Source organism: Carettochelys insculpta, chromosome 3, assembly GCF_033958435.1.
Source record: "Carettochelys insculpta isolate YL-2023 chromosome 3, ASM3395843v1, whole genome shotgun sequence".
In the NCBI taxonomy this organism is placed as follows: domain Eukaryota; kingdom Metazoa; phylum Chordata; order Testudines; family Carettochelyidae; genus Carettochelys; species Carettochelys insculpta.
In genome coordinates, this window is record NC_134139.1 from 126,392,740 (window position 1) to 126,407,102 (window position 14,363).

The window sequence follows — 14,363 nt, forward strand, 5'->3', positions numbered from 1 at the left end:
TGCTACTTCAGGTGTGGTGCAGCTGAGAAAAGAGAGAGAAAAACACAGGCAATGGTTTCCTAAGTAATGGCTGGTACCCAATGCCTCAAGGAAGAGCAAATCTCTAATACTGCATCCAGCCAAGAGAGCATTCTTACAGGGTTTCCAGATACCCCTGGAAAAGACTGTGCTGATTGAAATTTCCCTGCAGAGAGAGGCCAGGAAGCGCTCCCTCACGCTGTAGCATATGTTTCTTTTAGCTTTCAAAATGTGGAGGTGTTGAGCAAGACAGGTCCCCCGAGGGAAATGCGTCCCTGTGATTTCCATTTAAAAGATCAGGTTGGCTTGGTAACAACAGTCTTCAAGAGGGGCTTTATGCTGCACTCCCATTTCACGCCCCCAACTGTTGCCTCCTTCTCCCCCATTCACCCCATGCTACGTAACAAGAGAGACAATTTCCTAATAATGCCGGAAAAATCCCTGGTGCTATGAAGTCCTTGAAAGACCATCATCCCCAAACAATTCCACTGTGCCATTCTTCAGACAGAGCAACTCCCCTCAGACATGGGAGATTCCAATCCTAGGACCTTGTGCTAATTCCATAGCTGGATTTATTGGCAACACTTATTGTTCAGGACATATGTAGAGGCTCCTACCAGGATGAGGGACCCGTTTTACTAGGCTGTGGTTTGAATGGGGAATTTTCCCTGTAACTGTCAATATAAATAGACAAGGTGGGAGAAACCACATGGAGGTGGGCCTGTTTTATAGCTGGAGAACTTGGCCAACAGATTGTGACTTGCCCAGGCTGCCGCAGGATGTCTGTGGCAGAGCTGGGAATGGAGCCAAACTGTCCTTAGTGGTGCCTTAACCTCAAGACAGACACATACACACACCTTCTCCCACAGATGTGAAATCTCCCTTTTCCCTCTGAAATTAATTCAGTAATTAGATAGAGGATGTCATTCAATTGCAGTCTCATCAGACTCCCAGTCATGGCCCAGGTTTTGAGGAGTTAAGAGGATAAGGGAGAATATTGTAGGAGTTTCTATATACACTAGCATTTGAGCAAAGAGTTGATACATATGCTAACCGTAAAACTGGGTTAACCACTGAGAAAATCCATGCACTCGCAAGCATAAACTCCCACATTTCCTGATTTCCCTTCCTCCCATGCCACATTGAACTGCTGAGTCTGTGTGTCACTCCCAGAAAGGCCCCTCCCAACAAACCTGCTAATGTCTAAATAAGCACTGGGTTCGACAGGCACCCAAAGTGTCTGTGTGTGGTGGCAGGGGGTATAATTTGCCTAATCATAAGCATTTTATCCACTCCGACTGATATATTCCTACTGCACCCAACACCTTAGCAGCTAAGCATCTTTCAGAAGGGGAAGAAAGGAGTCAAAGGAAGACAAAAATGTAATAAAGCAACTAGGAGTTTTTGGATGTTTTATATAAAATTACTTCATTTATGGAATGTAAATGAAAGTGTACAAATGCTGGTGCACTTAGGAGAGGAACTGTAAACATATCTGTAGAAATAATAGAGAGAGAGAAACAGGAGACAGAGAAAAAGACATCCTGGATGAAGTTTCCTCCAATTTCACCAAAACTAATGCTTGTATCTGATCAGAAAGGAGTTGCGGGAGGGGAAGCTGTTATAAGTAGGAAGCAGTTGTCAAAAGAAGGAAATTGGTCACAGAACTGATAGCTAGGAAGAGATTGCTGGGGCAATGTTTCATGATGGAATTATAGCTTGGAGAACGAGCATCTGGTCAATTTTTTTTTGATGATTATTTCCATTTGTATCTGAGCAAATTAGGACTGAATTGTTAACTATTAAGTCTTCATTCCTGGGTGTGCTGGACTGGGTTTCTGGCCAAACAAAGCAGCAGAAATGAGGCACTTTAAAGACTAACAAACACTTCGGCAGTGCATATACTAAAATTGGAAGGATACAGAGAAGATTAGCATGGCCCCTGCTCAAGGATGACACATACATTCGTGATGGGTTTCTGGTGTCATTAAACACCAAACAAAAAGGCATATGCTGTCTGTAAAGTTCTCAGAGATCCTCCACTGGGAAAAGGCTTGTGCAGGTGGAAAGTATGATTATTTGGTTCTCCTAGTCCCTCTCTCACCCATCTATATGTGTGGACAGGGCTGGAACATCCCTGGAAAAAAATCTGGAGCCTCCTTGCAAGTCTGAGACTGCAACAGGAATGAAAGCAGTGAGACTCCGTAGAACTTTGAGCCATCCTCCTGAATTAGGTTGTAGGGATAAAATTCTCTTTTGAAATCCTCACAGTGACTTAATCCTCACCCCAAATCCTTGCAAATACCATTATTTAGGACTTTTCCTTACAAGAAAGGAAATTAGCAAATTTAAACTAGTGAATGAACAAATGTAATGGAATATGTAAGTGTTAAGGGGAAATAAAGAATAGTTCAGTGGCCTGCAGGCGATACACCAGTCACACATATCACCTGAGTGATTGAGGAGTTTAAAGAGACTGGGTCTCTATGTTCTTTGATGCGCTTTAAAAAATTCCTTGAAGCAAACATTTTTGTCTGCTATACAGTGCCATTGACTTTATTCTGACCCTGTCGCATGAATGTCCTGTCAAGCAATCCCAGGAGAAATAAGTAAGTGTGAGCTAGTTTTTTATTATCTTTCCCTTCCCTGAGTCTGAAGACCCTTAAAGAATGCATTTGGCTTTTGGTGTCAGGAAACCAAAGGGTTAAAGAGAGGTGGCCCACCTTTCCAAGGCAGGCCCCCACTTTCATTCATGCAAGCTGGGAAGCGGCCAAGTTACCAACGAGACCCTGAGTGAGTAACCCACTGAATTATGCAGCATTATTTTGCTGCTCTGGGGGGCGTGTGTGTGTGTGGGGAGCCCAGCTTCACCAAGACAGAGCAGCAGTACAAGAAATACGGATTTGGAGGTGGGTTCCCAGGAAAATATGAGCTAAACAGAAGACAGAGCATCTGACAGAAACTTGATTTATTATCATGATGTATGTACTGGCAGAGACTCTGTGTCCTTTCCCCCATTGCAACAGAAAAAAATACATTCATAACATTTATCTCCTAATTTTATCTGGCAGCCGCCATCTATTTCCCTATAAATGCTGAATGAGAGAGGTGCCTGATAACTATCTCTTATGGCTCAGAAAATATTTGAATGTTTTTGCATATTAAGTTAGCCACCTTTGTTCCACACTCAGTAAATGCAGCAACACAAAATTCTACACAAAGGGGGCTAGTTGGCCATTAACGCATGTGGGGTGTGTGTGGGTGACTTCCCTTGGCCGTAATGGGAGTTACCTGCACAAATTACCTTTGCCTCCATGAGGGTATAGGCCTCTGTGCCTGCTAAATATAAATTGCTTAGGATGGTGTATTAAAAAACACCGAGCACCTCAGCACACTAAGATATAGCAACATGCTGGACTTTTACTTCATTTTTCTCTTCTGTGCTGGAGTGGCCATGCGGTCATAGGCTATATGGCAGTCTTCCTTTTTAGGGCCAAGACCCACAAACACTTCCAAGTACAGTCCCATTGATGTCAATGGGGCTACTTGCCCGAGTGAAAGGTTTGCAGGCGCAAGACTTCACAAAACTGAAGTTTCAGTATGGTGTTGGGGCAGCCCTGTGATGCTGGAGATGCAAGAGGCAGGGTATTAATTCCAGCCCACTTAACTCCTGGCCATACTTATACTTTTTGCCCCTACAGTGTTATCTGGGTAAGGGATTCTTTTTCACCTCTGGCCCTTAACTGTCCTCTAGTCTTGTTGTACTCTGTTCAGCACCTGTCATGTTCTGCCCTCAGCTGCGTCATGCACTGTGACTTTTCTTTATGCAGTGCCTGATTCTCCTGTAATTTATGCTGATGCCAACGAGGAGTAAATCCAATGCAGTCAATGCAGTACCATGGTTGCCTCACCCAGGCGCAAACTCTAGCCCTGCATTTCTCAACGACTGGTTTCTGAAGTGGTGCCTGCGCCTGACATCTCCTTCACATAGCTCAGAAAGGCAATAAACCTATCCCTGGTTTAGAAATCCTTGAGAAATGTGGTGCTAGCTGATTCTAAACAAAGGAAACCAGGTCCATAGCGAGCGGTCCCTGACAGAACACGAGGCTGCCTTGTGACAATCCATTTCCTCCTGTCTGTCTTTGCCACATCTTCCATCAGCATCCTGTATGCTTTATCCATGTGGTGCTGTCTGCAATACAGCCCTGTTCAAAGCACTTCACAAGCCACAACTCCTGTCCCTTGCCTGGCACAGTTGAATCAGGTATATGACAACAGGTCAACAGCAAGAAGTCAGGGAGCCCATGGACTCCATTCCCATGCTTACTCTATGCTGGCTGCATGGTGTCAAGCTGTCGAGCGTGATGGCATGTCTTTGCAGAACTTAGGTAGACTCCAGGCGTGCTACCATAAAACACAGTGTAAATCTCACCCTTTTTCGAAAGTCTTCACTAAATACTCACAAAGAATAAATAATTGGATATAACAAAGTAAAAAAAAATGTAAAATAAACAAAACAGCACCTGCAGGTGGGAGGGAGGGGCCACAAAGGACAAATCACTGGAAGTCAGACTGGTCTTAGTATCTATTGGCCTCTTTAGAAAGTCCTACATTGGGTATATCATAATAGACAATCATCATGAAAAATGATTTTGGAGGAAGGCTACAGGCATGGGAGGTGGGTCTGAAGGAAATAGCAGTGTGATGGGAGTTTGTGGGTGTTAGAGAACACACTCTAATATAGGAGGTATGGGGATCCCAACCTGTCCAGACAAGGATATTTCACTAAACACATGTGAATGGTTCAGCCCATCTTTCCCACAGACCGCCTGGCCTTTCACTGCCTGCCGTCCCCTCTTGAGCATCTCCCAGTTTTCCAATCACAACCAAAGCCTCAGTGCAGCTCCAGTACATGGACATCTTTCAATAGTGAAGTGACAAGTGTGTTTCCTTTCAGAGAGGGTAAACAGGGAAGGCCTCTTCTCAAGTTTCCTTTAGCCTAGTGCTATAGTTTCCTGTTAGCCTTTGGGCTGTAGTGAAACAATGTTTTGTGTATGTGAAAGGTATGGATTGCCTGCAAGATTTGGCCAGGCTACAGGAAATCTTTTACAGTTCCTCCGTTGTGGAGTTGCTCCATTAATCAGTTCATTCAGAGATGTGCACAGATTGGGTCTGTGGTTACCAGCTTCTCCGCTGAAGGCTGCCTTTGTTGCAGTGCTGATTAGAGGAAGGCAGTGGGGAGAGTGTTTCTTGTACTGGGCAATTGTTGAGAGAGGGTGCTCATGCTTGCCAGGATTTCCTATGCTTTTGATCAGAGTGGTTTTTACTTGTCAGTCTTCTCTGTGTCCTCCCTTAGGCTGGTAGGTCTTCTGCCTCTGAACTAATCCTGTGTCCTGTGATGTTGGAAACATTTTCTATATTTGGAGTATTTTTGCTGGCTTTGAGTGTCCATATTTAACCCTTATATAAGTGAGATATGCTTTGTCCCCAGGGATGTAGTGTCATCTAGTGGATAGAGCACTGGACTGGTACTCCACCGACCTGGCTTCTATTCGCTGCTCTGCCACTGACCTGGTGGATGATCTTGGGCTAGTCACTTCACTATTGTGCTTCTATGTCTCCTCTGACCCTCTGTCTATCTTGTCTATTCAGAGTGTAAGCTCTTCGGGGCAAGGACTGATTTACTACTTGTTTGCACAGTATCTAGCACAGTGGAGCCCTGATCTCTGTGAATGCTGCCAGTTGTTAGCTATTATAATGATTAGTTATTATAGTAACTAGCTGGACACATTATGCTCTGGCTGACACAGTCAGGTGGAGTTTTACGGTAGGAATCTGAAGGGGATTGTGCTGGGGTTTTTAGTCTTATGGCAAAAAGATTTTTTTTCCCCAGCCCTTTGGATTGGATTAACATTCGCACTTATACTCCAGATCAGGCTTAGAGCTGCAACTCTGTGGCCTTTTTGCGTGTGTGTATGTGTGTGTGTGTGTGTGTGTGCATTACTCTTGTATTTGTGGGGAGTCTAGATTTAATTTTTGGTGATAATTTGCACAGACAGTAGAGTGCAGATTATTCCTTGTCTTACACACTTATGGGCTTGTTTATGGCTTTGATCAAATTAGAGGCACCTCCATGGTTCTGACCAAGTTGTGATGTTAATGCTAGAGTGAACTCTCAAGCAAACTAAAAATTCACAATGCCCAGACAGTTGGAGCTACTTTTTAATTTAAAATTGTCCTTTTTGTATGTCGCTTGGGTCTGGTCCCACTCCCAATAAGTTCCATGGTGAAACTCCTGTGGACGTCAAAGAAAAGTGGGCCAGAATTCATTGTGTGTTGTTATGAATGTTTGAAATTGAAACACACACTGGCTGAGCTATCTTTGGTAGCTATACCTTCCCCATTCCCTTAGCATTACATGCACAACCCTTGATATGTTTACCTTTTTCCAATGCCTCTGGGAGGTGGTCCCCACTTTACAGAGACAGTCACCAGACTTGGGTGATTTACCCAAGATAAGAACATAAGAACAGCCATGCTGAGTCGGACCAAAGGTCCCTCCAGCCCAGTATCCTGTCTTTTAACACTGGCGAATGCCAGCTGCCCCAGAGGGAGAGATCACACAGGATATGTCTGTTCTACAGAAACCTGAGTTTCTCCAAGTCCCAGAGACATGGTCAAACCACTAGACCACCCATCTTCCCTGCCTATTGACCCCTGCCACAATATATATTTTCAGGAAGGTTATGTCCTTCTAATAAGACGCAACATAGTTATTAATCAAGGAAGAACAGTTTGGTAGGAGTATGTTAACCAAAGGCCTTTTGACCAGTGAAATCCACCATAAGCAGTACAGCACCCAGGGAACTGACAGCTGTGTGCCATGGCATACAGGGTGCAGGTGACACTCCAGGGTGTTGTCAGCAGCTGCTATGCATTCCAGGATATTATTTGTTGCCTGTCTTTCTACTGAATTAATTTTTTCTGCTGCATGGGGGGGGGGGAGGAAACAACAAACAAACAAAAAACTTAAGAGCATGCCAATGTCCTTCTTTGTGGCACTTTCTGAGGCTATAAGTTAATCTGTGGCCTGAGCCTGCCTGGAACTCTGCTTTCTTTTGAGAATTACACAAAGAGATGAACTGATTTTTTTTTCAAATCAACTAGCTGAAGGGAGCTCAGGGTTAAAGAGGAAATCAAGCCATTATGCTAAAGCAGTTGATCACAAAGCTATTGTTTTGGTCTGTCAGGCGGCAGTTAATTCCTGATAGGGCCACAGGTTGCTGAATTTCAGCAACCTGACAAGGGGCCAGCTTTATCAGCAATCTGGTCATTTTACAGTAACTGCAGTGGAAGACAATTGCAGTTTGTTTGTTAACCTAATTCACACATCTCTGAATCCCAGCAAGGTAAGAACCCCGTGGAAACTTAGGCTGTTAAGGGCTGTTCTGTTCCTTTGTTAGGGTTGCACACAAGTTGTTGTGTTTTGTTTCACCTTGTGTTTCCAAATAGCCATGGCGATCGCTTTCAATCTCCTTCTAATCTTCAAGAAGATGACCTTGTTAACATGGAGTTATGTTGATGAACACAGTGACATTGACCTTACAATGGAATACGCGCTGGCTGGCACAGCAGACTGTCAGTTCAGTGGGGAGCCTTAAAATAGGAGCACAAAATATGTGGAATACAACACCAGCATTTCTAGTGATTGCCTTGATCAGTCTTTTTTAATGGGAGCTACTGTGCAACAGTTCTACATGTCCTAGTGCTACTCTTCAGAGCTGGTCTCTTGCTCACAGCTTGGTGGGTTGTGTTTTGCATGCTATGCCCTTGTTTTTCTGCTCACCTCTGTGACCTGAAAGTGGCGTCTATGACATGGATGTGTTTCTGCATGAAAAGAGAAGGATTACAAAGAGACTGAAAGGAGGAAAGCAGTGGATAATTAACTCGAGATGGAATATGTGTTTCCAGGTCATTGATCCGTCCCAAATCCTGGTTTTAAACAAGTAGTGACAAAGACATTGCAAAGAAATGGTCTGAGCAGTAGCCTAAGAGCCAGGACTTCTGAAGTCTAATGCAGCATTAATTTCTAAGGCCAGGTCTACACTAGACCTGAAAGTCAATCCTAGATACACAATTTCACCTAAGGCAATTGCTTAGCTGGAATCAATGTGTCTATGGTCTACTTATCTGGCCGTCCTCGCTGAGGGAGGTGGATGGGAGAAACTCTCCCGTCGACCTCCTTTATTCCTCACTAGAAGGAGTACAGTTGAGCCCTGATAGTTCGATTTTGCTTGTTCCCACTAGGCACACAAAATCAACTCTCGGCACATCAACCCTTATTCTCTGTCGGGAAAGTAACTCATGCCTCAATTTTGTACAGTCAAAAATTTTGTACAGGACATGAGACATCTGAGGCCTTATTTTCAGAAGTACTGATCACCCGCATCTCTCACTGAAGAGCTGCAGATACTCAGGCCTTTTCTGCCTATGGAAGTTGTACCCATTTAACTTAGTCCTTTTTGAAAGGTATCTAGTTAAACTGGACTTTGCACTGTGTGTAGATGTGCTGGTTTTAATTTGAGTATTAGTAACAATTTTAGCTTAACCCTGTTCCTTAAAGAGGTAATTATTTTGCCAGTGGAAAGACTGAAAATGTTTATTTCAAATCAAATGGAGTTTAAACAATTGGAGCGGGGGGAGGGCTGGTTCATGCCGTTCCTTTCCCTGTTTCTTTTTCTCTTCCCATTTTTTTTCACCAAAAAAGCAGGGGAGGGAAAAGGAGCTAAAAGGGAAGAAAAAGCTAGAAGCCCCCAAACATTCATACCTATTTCAAACCCAAATAAACATTTTCTTCTTCTTAGACTTTTTTTTTTTCAGAAAAAAATTCCTATTTTTAACCTGCCCTAAAGCTCTATTTAAATGCTAGTTATCACCTCTGCAATCCGGTTCTTTCTGGTCCAACAACACCGGTGGTCTGGCAGGACCATGGATATTGCTGGACCAGACAGCCCGATGTCTGGAGAAGGGACAAGCTGGGAGTGGCAGCCCAGCCCCAAGAAGTTGCAGCTGGAGAGCCAGAGAGCTGCTGGTGGGGCCAGGGAGCATCAGCCTGGCTGGTGGAGGAGCTGCTGCTGGGGCCAGGAAGAAATGGGGTAGTTGCCACAACCAGGTCTGAGGAGCTGCCACCCTGCATTGGCTGGGGAAGGATTAAGCTGAGATGAGGGAGCCACGTCTGGTGAGCTGGGGAACCGCGGCTAGAGAACAGTGGCCCAGCTCCCAGCCCTGCCACAGTGACCCAGACCTCAGCTCTGCTGCAGCAGCTGTGGCAGGGCTGAGAGCTGGAGACACAGCAGCCATAGCGGGCTGATAGCTGGGGCAGCCCATGGCAGGGCAGGGGACTGGAGCTGGGGCTGCCCAGCTGGGGCCAGTGGTAGGGTGCTGGCCCGGCTGGAGGCGGAGCCAGGTAGTCTGAGCAGCTGGCAGCCGGGGATCACCCTGATCTGACAAATTCCCCCATTCGGGACAGGTCTGGTCCCGAGAGTGCTGGGCAAGAGAGGCCCAGTCTGTAGTCTATGCAGTGTTGTTGTGGCCATATTGATCCCAGGCTATTAGCCAGACAAGGTGGATGAGGTAATATCTCTTATTGCACCAACTCCTGTTAGTGAGAGATGGAAACATTTCTGCAAAACATTTTAAATAGTTCTTTGTTCATTTCTGACCTTTTGTGCTGTAATTGGGTTTGAATACAAATGATGACCACAGGGGCTCCTGACATTTGCAGGAATTACATATAAAAAAGAGAGGGAACATCTGCCCCATAGAATTTACTAATCCACAGAGATGCATTTCGCTTTCATTCTAACTTGTCTTAAGCCTGTACACAAAAAATGTTTGCATAAAATAACTGCTCGTTTACTAAGGCTTGAGCAGAGCTATCCTAGGGACGAACGGGATAATTTTTGGGGTGTAAGTCTGCCAGGCTAGGAAATCACTCTTTTTTACAGGCTTTTCTGTATTCTCCTTTCCCTCACTTCCCAACCTCTATGGGTGAAAAATAGTCTTGGAGTTATTTCTCTGTGCTGGGATGCAAGTTCAGTTCCTGGCTCAGCCACAAACTTCCTCTGTGATCTAGGGCAAGTCACTTGGGCCAGGTCTACACAACAGCCATTTGCTGGCGTAGCCATTTCAGTCAGGAATGGAAGGACACCTGGTCCCTGGCCAATAGCAGTGCTGGCAAAAGATTCTTGTGAACTCAGCAAACTTGAAGTTTTGTGATCCAGGCCTGGCAGTTCCCCGTTTGATAACCCCGTCCTGCCTCACAAAGATGTTCTGAGGATAACATGGATGCTTGTCAGAATTCAGATACCATTACAATATGGAGAAATAAGAAGCATAAACTGGTGTCCCTCCATTTATTCCTCCCAGGATAGACTGACATAGGAGAAAACGTCACAGACCAAACATGTACATTTATGTATTATTTACAGAGCAGACCCCATCCATAGGATGGCTCAGAGAGGCTGCCCCAGTCCCTGTGCTTTAGGGAACCCCACAGCAGCTGCCACTGGGCAACCTGGAGAATTGACGCGGAGGAGAGGCCTGGTGTGGGGCAGTTGCCAGGGTTGTTCCCCTTCTGCACTCAGTGCAGTGAAGGGAGGTGGAGTGGCCTGGCAACCTGCTCCCCTCCGCCACTGCCCTCCCTGGCCCCCCGCCCACTGCGCTTGGCTTCACTGTGGCGGTGGGAAGCAGAATGCCGTCGTGGACAAGCAGAGTGCAGCGGGCTGGGAGACAGCATCAGGGCAGAGCAGACCAGGCTGCAGGGCCACGCCAGCTCCTGCCACTGTGGGAAGTGTGGGAAGGAGGAGCCGACCTCTGCGGCTGCCTCGCACCAAGCTCTATCCTCGGGCTAGGGTGACCGTATCTTCCCCAGCCAAATATGGGACATGGAGGGAATGACGCCATCCCAGCCAAAACAGGAAGGGTGGTCACCCTACCTGGGAGTCAGGTGGTGGCTGCCCTGTGGGGAGGCATGACTGGGGCACCAGAAACTAGGCTACTGCGCTGCCGGCGAACCTCCCAGCTCCTCCCAGCTGGGGGAAGCTGAGTGGCAGCCACCCCACTGCTCGGGTCCAGCTCCCATCTCCCCACAACTGGGGGAGGTCAGGGGGCAGCCACGCTGCCATGCGGATCCAGCTTCTGGCTCCCCCTCAGCCAGGGAAAGCCGGGCAGCAGCCACCCGTACTAGAACAAAAGTGGAGTATGGGGCAATTAGCCCCTTTGGCTCGATAAATCAGGACACTGGGTCGGCACCTGACATACGGGGCTCTCCCACCCGAAAAGGGGCGGATGGTCACCTTATTTTGGGCAGTCCCCCATCTCATGCTGCCTGGGGTGGGGGCTTCAGCAAGGGAGCAGGTTGAGTGTGAGAAGGGGCAGAGTGGAGGCGTAGCAGGCACGGGGCTTGGGGAAGGGGTGGGACAGATATAGGGTGAAAGGGAGGCAGGGTAGGGGCAGGGGTAGGGCCTGCAGTGTCGGGGGGGTGCTATTTCCCCCAGACAATCTTAATTATTTATACATTTTCATAAACCCATCAGACCTAGTTCATTAATTTTGTAATTAGATACATTCACAACTGCACTAGGATGTCTGGTCTTCTTATGCTAGCTGTGAATTTGGCCCTTTGAATGAGTTATTGCCTTAGCGCACAGTTCCCCTAGCTGTTTGTGTGGGGGCTGCTCCTCACCGTGGTAGGCACTGAGTCACTGCTATAAGCTTTTAGCTGGTGTCCTAACAGACATTTTTATTAACAGGAATATTACAGAGAGTAAAAGTAGTTGTGATACTAGGTGTTTTTGGGCAGTTAAGTTAAATTTACCTGCTGCATTTGCCCAGATGAGTTCTAATTAACTCAGGTTATTATTATCAGGGAGAAAACATTTGCAATGAACAATTGATCTCTTAGCCTCGGCCATAAATTTTCACACAGTTAGCAGGGGCACTCTCGGTTGATGAGACACCAGCACAGAGTTAGCAAGGAAATAAATTACTTGCAATTGTTAAAAAGAACCATTTGTCTGTGCTTCAATTCATCTTAAGATAGTAGGCCTTTGAGCCTTGGAACATTTTAGAATCATAGGGTCATGCAGAAAAGGAACTGATTTTTTTTTCCTCTTGTATATTTATATTTATAGGTAGGGGCGATGCTACTGTGGTTAGTCAGAAAAGTGATTTTAAAAATGTCACATTGGGATTCTTCATTTTTTTCCTCTCTCCACCTGCATGAATCTTGCCCACTTTGCAAGGCAAGAAGATTTTCATTTGTCTTGTCAGCATTGCAAACTCAGCCTGCAATCTGCAAATCAAGCTACCTTCTTTCTGCCTTGTACACGATTCATCACCAGGAAAATACAGTAAACTCTTCCATATCTGGCATTCTATTATCTGGCCCTCTCAAATAAGTGGCATTTTAACCCTAAGTAAGTTTTAGTTACATTTTCCATAAGTACAGTATAATGAAAATAAATAAAAGTAGATACAGCAGATACAGTATAAAATTAAAGTGTACAATACTACTGTTGTTGGTAAATAAAGTACTCTGCATACATTTTTTTTTGTTTCTTAACATTTAATCTTGTTTTTCTTTAGTGTTATGCACTGTTAGATATACCTCTCTGTTATCCGGAATATGTGAATATCTGGCAACCTCCTGGTCCCGGGGCTGCTGGATATGAACAAATTTACTGTAGGTTGGTTAGTCAGAACTCAGACAACAGTTTTATTCATGGGTGATCTAGAAAACTCTGGCTCAGTCTCTTATAGCTGTGTTGGATGCGTACGGCTGTAATTTTCTATGGCCGTGTCTACACTAGCACAAAACTTCGAAATGGCCATGCAAATGGACATTTCAGAGATTACTATTGAGGCGCTGAAATGCATATTCAGCACCTCATTAGCATGCCGCTGGCCGCGGCTCTTCAAATTGCCATGTTTCGCTGCCGCGCGGCTTGTCCAGATGGGGGTCCTTTCGAAAAGGAGCCTCGTCTGGATGAGCCGCGCAGGAGTGAAACGTGGCAATTTCGAAGAGCCGCAGCCAGTGGCATGCTAATGAGGCACTGAATATGCATTTCAGCACCTCATTAGTCATCTTCAAAATGACCATTTGCATGGCCATTTTGAAGTCCTGTTTCAGTGTAGACATAGCCTATGTGTCAAATGCGGGTAGCAGGAATGTTATGTGGGGTGGAAAGGTACCACTTTCATAGACTGGCTGATCCATACTTCACTGGAGTTAGTGGGAAAACTCCCACTGATTTCCTTTGCCTTTGGGTAATACTTCAGTGGTAGGTCTGTAGGCCAGTTTTAGATAAATGAACAGTCACTTCTACAGCCTCTGGAGACTCATACTGCCCCAGTTTGTGCCAATAGGGTCCCCATTGTGAGAGAGGGCACAAGCGATGAAATTGCCAGCCTGCCTTAGGAGGGAGCAGCTTTAAGGTCTGTTAGTAGAGGCTGCTGAGGTAGTGTCTTCTCCAGAATCCCTGGCCACCCCTCCTGTCAATTGGCTCTGCCAACTTTTAGATGAAGATCGGTCTGCTCAGTCACAGTCTCCCCCAGGTGGGGTCTCCATTTCTAGGGGACTGTGCCAAGATCTATCCAGGCTTCTCCCAGCCTCCACTCCAGGCTGTACCTCACCCAAGGACTTTTGCCAGACCTCTCCCTCTCTTCTGTGCTGTAGAAACGTCTCAACTCACTTTCATATGCACTGTTCAGTACCCACTGCAGCCCCAGTCCGGACATGAGACAAACCAGCACCTATTGCTACAGCACATCTTTTAAACTGCTGTGCTGTGTTCTTGCCGATTTGCACAGCAGCAGGTCTGACAAGCTGCCGAGCAATGTGTTCCCACCTATGTGAGATCACTGTCAGGCACTGTGTCTTTGTGAGGGGAATTTCTCTCTTTAATGCACCAGTAGGCAGTATAATAAATGCAGCGTCACACAAATGTTTCATCAAGGGCTCTGTTGATGACATCTCCTGAACATGTCCGCATGGCGTGTTTCTGGGCAACCTTGCAAAATAAGCAAGAAGCCATTCTAGTAACCCACCACTCAGCCATTGTTTTTATTAGCTCCTCCTTCACTCTCATGGCCAGGTCAGTGCTTATCTTTGTTTACAACAATTAAAAGATGACAAGTTGTAGTAAGAGTTACTGTCATCTACCACCGTAAACTGAATGCCTGGTGCACCACAAAACATTCAATACAGAATCATAGAATACTAGAACTGGAAGGACCCTGTAGAGATCATCAGGTCTCGTCCCCTGTCCTCTCAGCTGGACCAA

General features: G+C 45.8%; 1 non-coding gene across 1 annotated transcript; it reads left to right on the forward strand.

Moving 5' to 3' along the window:
• The first annotated feature begins 1,902 nt into the window (after positions 1-1,902).
• On the forward strand, positions 1,903-2,005 carry LOC142011725 (U6 spliceosomal RNA). The gene has a single exon (XR_012645191.1). It is a non-coding gene; the product is annotated as a U6 spliceosomal RNA (small nuclear RNA).
• Positions 2,006-14,363: the final 12,358 nt, after the last annotated feature.